A 14,565-nucleotide genomic window follows, 5' to 3' on the forward strand; every position below is an offset into this window, starting at 1 on the left:
CTCATTTATGTATGAAAGGTTACTAACAACCTGCAAAGTTTATGATGTGTAAAAAGATATATATATTTAGATAGCCTTGTTTGGATTTATGTGTGAGCTGAGAGCTGCTCCTAGTTGTTTCAATTGCTGCTTAACATCTCCAGCAAAAATCTTGAAAACCCAAGGTACTCATCTAAAAATCAGATTAGAGATACCACCCTTAAAAATGATTCATCAATGATTATGAGTCTGCAGAAAAGGTAAGCCTAAATGTAGCATACTGTAGTGCTTAAATCTATCCTGAAATAGTACATTTTTAAAATATTCTGCAGATGAGGGCAGCTCTGTTTTTCTATGTTTTCTATTCTATGTAACATGGGCGACTGGGCGTTGTAATTGATTGCCTACTTACCTTCTCTGGGCATGTAGCCTCAATTGCAAAATCATGTTGGTTTATCATTTACAACATTAGGAAGATCAGACACTGAATCTGAAGATCTGGCACAAGATTCCACACCACTTCTTGTACAGGCCATGGTTATCTCCAAGCTGGACTATTGTAATTCACTGTTAGCTGGCCTACCTGCTTGTGTAATAAGATTGTTACAAATGAGGCTAATACACAGGAAATTACTGTATCTTAATTCAATGATCAAGATACAGCGGGGAAAATAAGTATTGAACATTTTTTTCAGTAAGTATACTTCCAGTGAGGCTATTTGCATGAAATTGTGACCGTACAAAAAAATCTTGCTCTTGTGCCTTTAAAACTGTTACTGGATGAATTATCAATACATTTCTCCCAAAAATGGAAACCTGAAAGGGTCTCAGTTAAATATGTGCAGTGCCAAATGTGTAGTGTAATTTGTCACATGGTCAGAGCTGCTTATGTTTTGAAAATGTCCACCCAAAAGCTCCCAAACCAAAGCTTAGAAAAATATGTTTATGTAAACATAGGACAAAGATTTTTGGTACACATCATCTTTAAGGTGTCTAGTATGGAGGGATGCAATTGAAATATAAGAACTTTGTTCAGCGTTCTCATAGCATGAGTGAACATGATGACGGTCACAATTGTGACTGTTGGGAAACAACATATTGTAGTCCGATTTTAGGGATTTTTACACATTTCATTGTACAATCATCTAATTTCCACTAAATTCCATTCAGAGATGATATGGGGACATTGTCCCAGGTCTGTTCTTTACTTTTAAATGTATATCACATGGCATTTCTCAACATATCCTCTGAAATTCTCTATTATATTCTGTGTGCCAATGTTTAGATAGAAAATCCATTGTTAAGCAGAAGAGCCTGATCAGCTGGAGACTTCGCTCACTGCCTTGCACAACTGACAGACTGAGAAAGTCATTTGTCCCCAGGGCCATTGAACTGTTCAATGCCTCACTTAAGGGAAGAGGAGAGATAGACTTCTCTGCATAGTCTGTCTGCCTCTTCACCCCCTCCATGTTTGGTACTGTCTGTCCACTAGCCACTTGTACCACTGTCTTTATGCCTCACTGTTTGCGTACTATATTAGCACATATGCATAACCCCCCCCCCATCCCCCCCCCCCCCCCCCCCTCCATGCCACAGACGAACTGGCCACACTTATACATGTTCTTAAATAGTTAAATATATAGATTGTACTTTACTTTATTTCTGCATTGTTGCACTGTTGACTTATTCATCACCATGACCACTATCACCATTGCACTACCACCATGACACTCATTCACACAGAGCACCTTAGAGCACCTTACCATACCTTCCTATGCACAGAGAATCACAGGCTCAGTCCCTGCCTCAGTCATTGCAAGCGCCTCTGATTTATTAAGCACCACTATGTGGATACTGTTTTTAGAATTGATTTAGATTAAGTGTTTAATACATCTATGGTTCCAGGACACTGGAAACATAGGGCCTTATGAATATAAGGCCTTTGGAGCATAGGGACCAGGTAACATAGGTTCACTTATTATTTATAATAATTTATGTTATTTTTGATAGTTTTCGTGTTATTCTTAGTCCTTTTTACTGCTTCTAAGTCCGCTACGCCGCTCCGTCCAGCATTTTTTGTATTTGTTATTTTTTAAATGTATTTGTCATGTCTTGATGTCATGGGCACCCTGGCGACTACGCCGCTCCATCCGGCATCGTTTGTCTTGTTATGTGTCTTGTTTGTTGGAGCGCTTTGGGTTGCACTATGGTGCATGTTAAATGCGCTTTAAAAATAAAACTGACTTGACTTGACTTCATTTAGTGAACTTAACAATGCCACTGAGCAAAGGAGACCAATTGCTGGTCCAATGGAAAGGCAATTAATCACGGATCATCATTGCCCTTGGACATTTTCAGCTGGTTTGGAAATTGGACTAATTTTAACATCACCTTTCCCCTTTTTAAATATATTTTCTTTTTTTTTTCACTTTTTATTTGTTTATTTGTTTTGTTGTCTGTCTTATATGTCTTGGTGTCACGGGTACGCTGGCGACTACGCTGCTCCGTCCAGCATTTTTTGTCTTGTTATGTGTCTTGTTTGTTGGAGCACTTTGGGTTGCACTATGTGCATGTTAAATGCGCTTTAAAAATAAAACTGACTTGACTTGACTTCATTTAGTGAACTTAACAATGCCACTAAGCAAAAGAGACCAATTGCTGGTCCAATGGAAAGGCAATTAATGGCATTGGAAGTATGGCAGTAGACTTGCAGGACAATCTGTTGTGTAATTAATTTAGAGTTTCCTTTGCTGAATGCATTGGATCACTGTCCTGCTGGGAGGTCTAGCCATGTCTCATCCTCATTGTCCTGGTGGATGGCAAGATTCTCCCAGAAAAAATGGCTCTATTCATCATTCCTTCAACTGTATAAAGTCTGCCAGTACCATGAGATGAAAAACAGCCCCACACCGTGACATCCAAAGAGTTACATTTTTCTCTCACCTGACCAGAGTACATTCTCTCAGTATTTGATAGGCTTGTCCAAATGTTGTGTAGCAAACTTTCAACGAGCTTCGACATGTTTTTCTTCAGTAATAGTCATGCGGGGTGAGCGTGCATAGATGCCATGACGGTGGAATGCATTACCTATGATTTTCTCTGTAACAATTGAACCTGCTGCCTCCAAGTCTTTCTGGAGCTTTCTCTGAGTGGTATTTGGCTCTTAGGCTACACTTCTGACTATCCTTCTGACTTCCTGGTCAGAAATCTTGTGAGGAGATCCTGTGCATGGCCGATTGATGATGCAGTGATGTTCCTTCCACTTGCAGATAATGGCTCCAATACTGCTTACTGGATGATTCTGAAGTTTCATCAGAAATGCATCTGTAACCAGTTCCATTGATATGTTTTGCAACAATAATGTTGCAAAGGTCTTGAAAGAGCTCTTTGCTTTTACCCATCATGAAATGTTTCTTGTGTGACAACTTGGTAACGAAAAACCTTTTTATAGCTCATCAATATGTACTAACCCAGCTTATATTCATTTGCACAGATAGGAGGGATAATTACTCGCTATGAAGTAATCAACTCAGAAAGTTTCATGGTGATATCTATTATTTAAATTTTTACCCTATTCACCTGTACTGCCTCGCCTTAATTGCCTATTTATGCTAATTATGCAAATTGCCCAAAGTGCAACTTTAGGCAACCAAGTTGAATTCCACCCACTAGGCCTATAGATGACATTTCTGCAATAAAACTTTAGGGTACTTGACATTTCTGGGTTCATGAAATCACAACTAGACTATAATGGATGGTTGGTGAATGGCCACCATATCCCAACAAGGTTGAGACGTCAGCAAGAAAGTGGCGGAGTCATGTTTTGGGCTGGAATCATGGGGCGAGAACTGGTAGGCCCCTTTAGGGTCCCTGACGGTGTGAAAATGACCTTGGCAAAGTATGTAGAGTTTCTGACTGACCACTTTCTTCTGTGGTACAAAAAGAAGAACCGTGCCTTCCGTAGCAAAATCATCTTTATGCATCACAATGCACAATCTCATGCTGCAAAGAATACCGCTGGGTCATTGGCTGCTATGGGCATAAAAGGAGAGAAACTCATGGTGTGGCCCCCATCTTTCCCTGACCTCAACCCTATTGAGAACCTTTGGAGCATCATCAAGCAAAAGATCTATGAGGGTGGGAGGCAGTTCACATCCAAGCAGCAGCTCTGGGAGGCTATTCTGACATCCTGCAAAGATGTTAAAGCAAAAACTCTCCAAGAACTCACAAGTTCAATGGATGCAAGAATTGTGATATCAATGAAGGGGTCCTATGTTAACATCTAATTTGGCTTCTTTTAAGATATTTTTGATTGAAATAACTTTTGATTTAATCTATACTGCATGACCTCCTAATGCTGTAAATTCAACAAATGACCATTTTTAGTTCTTGACAACCTACTGTATAAAATGTATACACTTGTATGCAGTGGCTATTCAAAATTACCTAAAAATGATGCAATAAACTGACACTTCGAATAGCCCAGGCTACTTTGGACTTTGGACACTATGAATAAACCAATGACAATTCCGACTGTAAGGTCCCAAATTAAAACAAGCGATAGGCTAATGGTTCCGAATTTAAGCATGTTTCAGAATGCCACACGGCAACAAGTGGCAATCAGAGCGACTTGTCACTTATGCTACCAACAATGAGTCACATTGTTTCAAATCTCATTATGCATCTTTCTTTGTCTTCAATATCATTAAGTTATTCAAGAGGCTAAACATATAATCCTTAAAAGACATTTCGAACAGTTATAGACAACGAGTTGCAGACAGAGCGTGATGTCACTTATAGGGTATGAGAGATTGTTACGAGAGTCACATCGTTGCAAATTTCATACGATGATGCATCATTCCACAAAATGGTTTGTCCTCTCTTAACAAATAACAAAGAACAAAGCTGCAGGCCCAGATGGCATAAGCCCCAGGGTCCTGAAGGCCTGTGCAGAACAGCTATGCGGGATTCTACAGTGCCTATTCAACACCAGCCTGTATCAGAGGAAGGTTCCAGTGCTGTGGAAAACATCATGCCTTGTTCCAGTACCCAAGAAGTCTTGTCCATCAGAAGTCCTCAATGATTACAGACCAGTGGCATTAACATCACACTGCATGAAAGTGCTGGAGAGATCGGTGTTGGCACACCTCAGACCTCAGGTGACCACCTAAATGGACCCACTGCATACCTACCTGCTTCAGTGAGCCCACAACCACCTGGATGAAGCTGGTAGTGCAGTGAGAATAATGTTCTTCTCCAGTGCCTTCAACACCATACAACCTGTTTTGCTAAGAGAGAAGCTACAAAGCATGCAGGTGGAGACATCCATACCATCATGGATTGTTGATTACCTGACGGAAAGACCACAGTTTGTACGGATGGGAGGATGTGTGTCCGAGAAGGTGGTTAGCAGCACAGGAGCACCGCAGGGGACTGTACTCTCTCCTTTCCTCTTCACATTATACACCTCAGACTTTCTAATGAGGAGACACAGCACTCAAAAAATCCTCCATAGAAATGCATGGGGTTAGTTTGTAACGCCAATATGGCCGTTGTCTACACATATCCCACCCCTTCCTCGGCAAAACGTCGACATGTGAATACATTGAGCCAATCATGTGGTGTGATGTGAATACATTGAGCCAATCATATGGTGTGTTGTGAAGACATCTTCCCAATCATGTGTTGTGAACTTGCCGCTGGAGCAAGATTGGTGTCGTGAAGCCTTGCGCACGTGCATTTCTGCTGAATAGGATGCCCGATGAGTGCCCAAAAAGCGTTGCTATATGGCCGCCGAGTGGAGGGACTTGCCTAAAAGGACTTTGCTTTCAGTACAACTCTGCAACCTGTCATCTGACTTTAGGAGGGCTAGGACAAAGTTGAACACTGTCTCCATCATGGGGGAAGAGGTGGAGGTAGTGGAAAATTACAAATATCTGGGTGTACATCTGGATAACAAACTGGACTGGAAGTGCAACACTGAGGCTGTTTATAGGAAGGGACAGAGCAGACTATACTTCTTGAGGAAGCTTAGGTCTTTTAATGTGTGATGTTGAACATGTTTTACCAGTCTGCTGTTTCTAGTACCATTTTCTTTGCAGCCATCTGCTGGGGTACCAGTATCAGGGCAAATGACACCAAAAAACTCAACAAGTTGATTAAAAGAGCTGGCTCTGTAATTGGAAGTACACCTGAACCCCTAGAGTTAGTTGTTGAGAGAATGATGTTGCAAAAGCTCCTTAACATTATGGACAACACCTCACATCCACTGAACGAACTACTGGTCAAAAAACAGAGTGTTTTCAGCTGGAGGTTGCTCCAACTTCGCTGTAACAAGGACTGATATAGAAAATCATTCCTGCCCACTGCCATAACTTTTTACAACAACTCCCCTTTGTGCCGTGAGAGAAAATCTTATGCTGAGAGACAATGCAGTTTACAACCTTTTTAACAGAGACTATATCCAGTTGTATTTATTTTTTAACTTGTATGTATGTTTATGTGTGATATAATGTTTATATTATTAATTGCTGCTGTAACACCATAATTTCCCTCTGGGGAAGAATAAAGTCATCTATCTATCTATCTATAAATAGCCTTATGTCAAAACATGTAGCCATGCCTAAATTTTGCTTACTGCACATTAATTCTATGCTAATATATTATAATGTTCAGCTGAAATTATGTCCCCCCCCCCATAATTCTGTTTTTAAGAGCAGGCATACCTGTGGGATATGGGACCTGCGGGTTTTCTACAGGAATGGCACGTTTTAACGGGCACTGCACTACAGTAGTCTTAGTAAATTACACACACAGCATTTGATTTCTGCGCATAGAAAAACTCGGTATAGGCGCTTTCTTTATACATCCAGCCCTGAGTGTTGGCCTTTGCTAGCTTCTTCAGACTTTGCAAACTCAGCTGGGGGATGTTGTTTGAAGTGCAGCGTGTGAGTGCATTTGACCACCATAAAATCAGCATCTCGGACCTACCGGCCGGTCGCCAGCCAATTCCAGTCACCAGACGATCAATCTGTGCATCTGTATGAATTACTCCTCAAATCCTTGATCCAAAGGCGTCGGTCAACATTAATGTTACGCTTATGTGGCCACTTTATTAAGGCATGCAACCAAAAAGTGCCCTGCAGGGAGAATGCTACTGGAGCACTGCATCTCCACTACTTATTCTATTCAACCAACAATTCACAAAATTCTGACGGGGCGAATTAAATAAATGTGATTGGCAGATTCAAATTCTGCAGAATAAAGTTGACCAATTAGATGGGCCAACCTACTGTAGCCCCATTCCATATCCAGCCAGGCTGCGACTACTGATTTGCCTCCCTCCACTTTGGGTGGAAGAAAGTAGCGATGTCCCCCTTTTTCTTCACTTTTTATAGCCTACCTCTCAATAGTTTCTGAAATGTAGATGTAACATTATTGTTACCACTTTAAAATGCATCAGCCTACACAGTTAAGGAGAAGAAAATGTAAGCTTTATGTTTTAAATCATTACCGCATTGTTTTGTTTCCGATTATCTATGCATTGTCCCTAACATATATTGGGCAAAACAAGGTTAAATTATGCCATTGATAGGATTCTTACATTTTCTGTCAGATAATTATGACTGCCACCAGTTGTCAAAGTTTTTTTCTCTCTTTTTTCCCCCCCGTCATCAACTTCCTGAATTACTATTCCAGAGGCCCATGAAACTTGGCGAGCATATAGCCCCATTAGACTTTTACGGAAAAGATTTGTTTGGTCCACGGGCAACCTAGCCCATAACCACTCATTTGTGATTTGCACCATCCCCTCCGGTAAAAAATGAAAATGCAATATTACTGCTTTGTCCCAATTTTATACTAATTGTCCCTATCTTCAGTTGAGATGTTCTGAACTGCACCAAATTTCATGTGCATGATTTAGGCAGGCCTGAGCACCTGCGGTCCGCAACCCGTGACATTTCAGAATCTATCAAAGCACTGACCTGGTGCGTTACATATCTGATGTGTGTGCTATTTGTTTTTGCATGTTATTTTCTGGCACATTTACTTGCTTGGCCAGGTAGGGGCGCAATGCAAGGCAGGCCCATTGGGTGTCATCATAATCATAATATTAACCTGAGAAATTTCAGGCCATTAATTTTAAGCAAAGAACATTTTTAATACACTTCCTGGTTGGCCAGATGGTGGCGCTATGTTAGGCATAGAAATTACACAAGTGAATATCATCAAGTCAGACTCGAGTCATGACTTTAATGACTTCAGACTTGACTTGATACAATTCGGCATGACTTGCGACTCGACTTGGACTTGAATACTATTCACTCGAGACTTGACTCGGACTTTGCGCGGATTCTGTGTGTAGGGGACCAAGAGACAGAGGAAGGACCAACATTTAGCCAATAAATAGTAGCTTTACTGCAAACTGATTTGCACTCTTGTTAGAGATCGTTTACAATGTCAAAATGCACCAACAGCATGTTACATAAAGATGATACTTTTCGGGTCCTCTCCATTAAGATCCAACTTGAACTTATGCTACTGCATTTAATTGAGAATGCGTCTAAGCATGCAGGAGAGGGAGAGATAACGAGTGGCAGGTTCCAGCTGGCTTGTCATTGTTGATGATGATTGATATCTTCTTTTAAAGGTCTCATCTCATGGTTTTTTCATTAATTTTGCAGTGGTCTGTAGTGTTGATGAATGCCCTGTGAGCCGGTTTTGGTGAAAAAAATGCTCCTGCGTCTGTTTCATGCTGTTCTAGTTTGGTGGGGAAGGTGGGCGGGGAGGAACGACTGGATTTCGCCTCTAGTCATGAATATTAATGACATGCTAATGAATTCACCTCTGATTGGCTAACAGTACTGTGACGCTTCCTCCAGTTCCATCCGATTCTGCCTGTGCTATGCTCCATATTCAACTTTACAGTGCTAAAACCTGGCTAAAACTCGAGTCAAAACTGTTGCACAAAATGTCTTCGGAGATACAACTTCATGTGTTTGATCCTAGTATCCGAGTAGGAAGAAGAACCGCTTCCTGATCGTTTGTCGGTGAACGTTGGTTTAAAAGAATGGTAACAATTGCCTGTCAGCTTAAAATTTCTCCTAAAAGAGGTAAACGTTTGTGACAATCGTCATCTTGCATTCAAGTAATAAACAGTTGGAAACGTTTTAAAATAAAGACCTATTTCTTTACACAGTCAAAAGTCTTTGCAATCTTCCTAGTAGATATTTTACAGGTAAGCACCCTAAATGCAGTTCAGCCACTGACCTAGCCTGCTAATGCTATCGGAATAGATAGTTATATTTATAAGTATATAGTTATAAATATATAAATATGTACTTATATATAAGTATATATAAGTATATATTTATAAGTATATAGTTATATTTATAAGTATATAGTTATATTTATAAGAAACGTATAAAAGGAAATCATGAAGGCAACAAATACGAGATTAGAGGAGATTGCGAATTTATCCGGTTCTCACTAGCCTGTTATAAACTATGAGATCCAGGTCACTTTGACATAGGCTGCACTCACTCACTGTGATTTGGAAAATGGACAAGAATATGAAGAGTTGTCTTTGCCTTTGTGTAATGGAACTGGTGAGTCTTGAAGTATTCAATAATTTGTTTACATGAAGCACATGATATGCCGATTGAAACGCATTCCACTCAGCTAGCTAGGTGGCTACTGGCTACCAGGCTCATAATTCACTTTTAATTGCAAACAGAAAATGTCAAGGAAGCATCATGTCATACATGCTTCTATTTCCAAAGGAATGAAAGCTGTTTGTGCCAACTTAATATTATGCTTATTATTGTTAATATTGTGCTATACATGTAGCACAAACAATGTTTGAGTTTGTGGACTAGCCATAGGCTATATTTGAATGGAGCTGGTAAAAATGCCATATTCAAAACCCATCGCCCGTCGTGACCAATCAAGTTTGGCGGTGAAGCCTTATCCTGAGGACACAAAATAAATTTGGTGACCTTCAACCATGAGGGCGGCGCTAGAGTAACAGAAGTTTAGGTCATATCTCAGCAATGCTTTCACGTATCAAAACCAAACTTGGTTCATGGACTCAGGACCACATCCTGAGGACACACAATAATTTTAGCAACCTTTGACCACTAGGGGTGCTATAATTTGCAACACTTTCTCGTATCGACACCAAACTTGGTACATGGACTCGGGACCACATCCTGAAAACGCTCAATATATTTAGTGACATTTGAACACTAGGGGCGCTATAATTATCAACACTTTCTCGTATCAACACCAAACTTGGTATGTGGACTTGTGACTACAACCTGACAATAAATTTGGTGATGTTTGAGGTGTGCTTATGTGTGGGGGCTATTGTGGTGTGTGGGGGAGGAGGTTTATCTGTGTGTGGGTGGGTAGGGGGGTTAATTGGGTGTGTGTATAATGTAAGAACATTGCGTTGCCAGGACAACTCCTGCTGAACTGCTTGGCCCCCTCATTGCTGCTTGTAGCTATATTTTCAATAGTTTTTACTTGTTTATGTTCCCAATTTGAATAGTTTTTAAGGTTAAAAAGTGGACAAATAATAGTAATAATCCTTACAAAAACAATAGGGCCTTGCGCCCTTCGGTCCTTGGGCCCTAATAATCCTAGCAAAAACAATAGGGCCTTGCACCCTTCGGTGCTCAGGCCCTAATTAATGTATGTTAATTTAGTGATTGTACACCCATTGGTCTGTAGATGGTGGTGTTGAGCGAAGGGTTGCAGAGGATGATGAGGGGAGAAGCTATGAGGCAGGACTGTCTGACATACACTCTCACAAACACACACGCACACACACATGCACGCATACACACACGCATGCCCACACACTCACATCCACATGCACAGACACACACGCATGGACACACACACACACACACACACACGCCTGGCTTGAATTTCCTTACTCAGTATTGGAAAGGAAATTTGCCAGGAACATGTTTATTCAAAGAAAGAGCTTTATTAGCACAGACACACAACTAGGTATAGGTTACAAAGTGAGATCTGCCCTCACAACAAATGGGAAGCTCAAAGCTCAAGCGAATGAGAAGCCCAAAATCACAGCACTGTGAAGTGGCTGTTTGTCACCTCAGAGCAGTAGGTATCGTAACTGGCGGCATTCTGTCTGAATTCTGTCCGTTTTGAAGACGTCTGTGGTGCGTTGCCCTGTTCGGAGTCTGTCTCACTTCCAGCAGCTGAAGAACAATCAATAAAGACAATCAGCACTGCACGATGCACTGTGTAGGCTATGAAAACACCACATCTAATGCATGAAAAATAGTCACCATAAACAAATCTACCCATTTTCTTCTCGATTGACTCTAAGCTAAACTCTTCACAGCTTCCGCTTGCGATGCATGGTTGTTTGTACCTGAAGCTCCTGCGTAGCCTACTGTCTCGTAATAGGTCTTACAGGCAGATGGAAAACAATTAAATGAGTGGTATGAATAAAAAACAACGTAAGTCACAGTAAAATTAAACAAGGAAGGAGAAAACAGTAAAAGTTACTTACATGCAATGGCGTCATGACTTGCAGACATAGCTCCGAGCAAATAGGAGGTCACGGCCTCATTATGAGGCGAGGTTATTAGTCTGTGAAAACAAAAAAGTACAGTTAAGATCGGTATCTTAACATATCTATTTCCTTATAGTGTACAGCAGAATGAAAGCATATTCTTTAAATCTTACCCTTGCTCCGGTGCGTAGCGCCTACAATTTGTCTTCGAGAGAACCCTGGTAGGTAGGCTACGGCTGAAGGCTACCACGGCTCTGATTTCCCCACGGCTGATGTCCCTTCTCCTGGCCCAGCCTTAAGAAGTAACCGCTCATCTGGCACTAGATGATCCAAGCCTTTCTGTTTGAATTTCCCGGCAAGCTGTACACTAACTGTTTACCCTGTAAACAACCAGTCAGTGTACTGGCGGAAGTGATGGGCGGGTCTTCCACTGCTCACCAGAGGAATTGTCTCCTCTGCTGGTGTGGGGGCGTAATGGTTGGACTTATTGAAGTGACGTTCTCTCTGCTGTGGCGTATGGACTGAGACTGTTTTGGACTGTGTAAGTAGCCTACTACCTGGGAAAATATCTATTTTTATACACATTTATTAAACTGCATATTTTTTATATAATTTTTTTAGATTTTTAAAAAAATATAGTACAGAAAAGTACATATTTGCCTCTGAAATTCTCATTGTGTTTGTGTGAAGAGGAAATCTGAATCTAAACTTTTTACATTATTGGAGCTTGCAGGGAACAGACATGTCTTGAGTCGGGCATGTTTTAAGTCGGGTTACATTATTGGAGCTTGCAGGGAACAGACATGTGTATATACCCAGCATCATTTCTGCCTGTTGAGCGTATTACTGGGAGTTGTGTGTGTGGCCTGTAGCATAATGTTCTAAACAGTGACTACGCCACTCCCGGTTAGAAGGGTGGAAGAGCCCTATACCATACACCTAGGTCAATTCCCCAGCAAGTTCACTAAGAGAATAAACTGATCAGGATACAGCTGTCATGTATTCAAATTCTTATTTATTTCACAAAGTTGTTTTTATACACAAGGAAGACAATGGGCTATAAATCGCCACCAGTTAGGGTAATCGTAGGCAATGTGCAAAAGGCAATCTCAATATTGTGCAAAACGGTACACTGTGCAAATTTGCAATAGTCTAGGACTTCAGCTCAATACAACCAGTACTCAACAGTTAGTACTGAGGCTCAGAGATGTAGTGATGGTACCAACCAATAAGACACACCACACAGCAAAGATGTTTCACAGCAAACACTAAACAAAATCAAATAAAACACCTAATGTAGGCTACAAATGAAAATAAATGCAGCTGCCACTTTAAGAGAAGATCACTTCTATTCAGAGTGCCCAAGATACACAGCACACAAGGGTGAGAATAACTGGGGTTGGCTATACACACACACACACACACACACACACACACACACACACCTTAGTTAACCTGTGTACTAACATCAAAGACTGAAAGATATTGCACTTAGCCCATATAGCCACTGATAATTGCACAGATATAATTGCACAAACCCGTTGAATATTAACACTAACTAATGCAAATCACTAGACACACATTAGAGATCACCTCAGATATTGCACTAACCCAATACGCCTCTTCAGTTTGCGACAGCACACACTAGTCAGAAGCCTAGGCCTAGTCAGATATTGCACATAGCCCACTAAATTCACGCGAGCTCAATAAGAAACAAACTTAATAAAGAACAATAAAATCAACATGGGAAAAACAGTGGTGCCAGCCTCTATCGTAGCAACACCAATTAGGACCACGGCCGCGGCAAGCCACCGTGTAGTAATATAGACTCGTTCCTTGGTTGACTCACTTAACCCTGAAACTCGTCTCGTTGCGTGTAAGGCGTTACAGCTGGGCTCACACCAACAGCGACGCTGCTTGACTTAATCCAGTATGAAGGTAAAGACTTAAACGCACATCCGATACAATCCAGTATGAAACTCGTCTCGTTGCAGGCACGGCGTTACAGCTGGGCTCACACCACCAGCGAGGCTGCTTGACTTAACAATCCAGTATGAAGATAAAGACTTAAACGCACATCCGATACAATCCACAAACATTCCAGTATGGAGGCAAAGTAGGCCACGCTTGCCAACGACACAGGTGCACTCGGATGAACAATAGGCTCGGCGTCTCGTGCCAGGTGATTTACAGATGACGTTTTAAGGCTTAAGTGAGACCTCATTAACCTAACCACATTCCCGCTGGGCCCTAATGCCTGACCGTGAATGTGCGCAGACAGAAAGGGGGAGGAGGAAATTATCTAATGTATCAGAAAAAGCGTACAAAGTGCTGCCATGGGCTTCATGTGGTTGACACATCCACTGTGCATTTCAGCAAAACTAAAGAAAAGGTCAGTCATGCCACTATGCAGAGTTGTTGAGCTCTAAGAGACTGTGATGTTTGCATGGAATGCACCTTTTACCTTTGTAGCAAAGCCTGATTAAAACTAATTGTTAAAATAAATAGTTTTGTGTATCTTTTTTACATAACATTGGCCATTGCTAATGACACAGTAATCTACTTTCATTAAATAAATCAATTCAAGCTCAAATTTAAGAGTTAGGCTATACTGAGCCTGATCTATACCAGAGCTTTTCTTAAAATTAATTTAATACCTTTTAGAAAAATGTCACTCAAAAAAATGTCTTTCTCAACTCCTACTGAACTCCTACTCAAGCGAGTAGGACGCATTTCACACTGCTCCTGCTTCACCTATCCTTTTAGCAATTTCCACTCTTTTTCATTCTTTTATTTCATTTACAAGATAGTTTAGCAAAGACAGTGAAACCAGTACATTTAAATCTGAAACTTTAGTGGTTAGTTTTTTACTTTAAATGAGCCAGCCAAGTCAACGAGCAAAAACTGAACGGCAATTCACCTTGAAGTTGGATTAAAACAAAATGCGCTCCTCCGGCCAGAGACCCAGGAGATCATGCCGAAAATGTACTGAGCTAGAACAGAGGATTTCTACTTTGGAATCAAAGATGCATGCC

The 14,565-nt window shown here is 41.0% G+C and overlaps 1 long non-coding RNA gene across 2 annotated transcripts; it reads right to left on the reverse strand.

Moving 5' to 3' along the window:
- Window positions 1-10,955: 10,955 nt before the first annotated feature.
- LOC121694415 lies at window positions 10,956-14,565 on the reverse strand. 2 transcript variants are annotated; one of them, XR_006025749.1, is made up of 3 exons: window positions 11,704-14,565; window positions 11,528-11,607; window positions 10,956-11,423 (listed from the first exon to the last, which is right to left on the reverse strand). It is a non-coding gene; the product is annotated as an uncharacterized LOC121694415 (long non-coding RNA). The 2 variants fall into 2 exon arrangements; XR_006025748.1 differs by having other exon boundaries at window positions 10,956-11,607.

Source organism: Alosa sapidissima, chromosome 20, assembly GCF_018492685.1.
Source record: "Alosa sapidissima isolate fAloSap1 chromosome 20, fAloSap1.pri, whole genome shotgun sequence".
In the NCBI taxonomy this organism is placed as follows: domain Eukaryota; kingdom Metazoa; phylum Chordata; class Actinopteri; order Clupeiformes; family Clupeidae; genus Alosa; species Alosa sapidissima.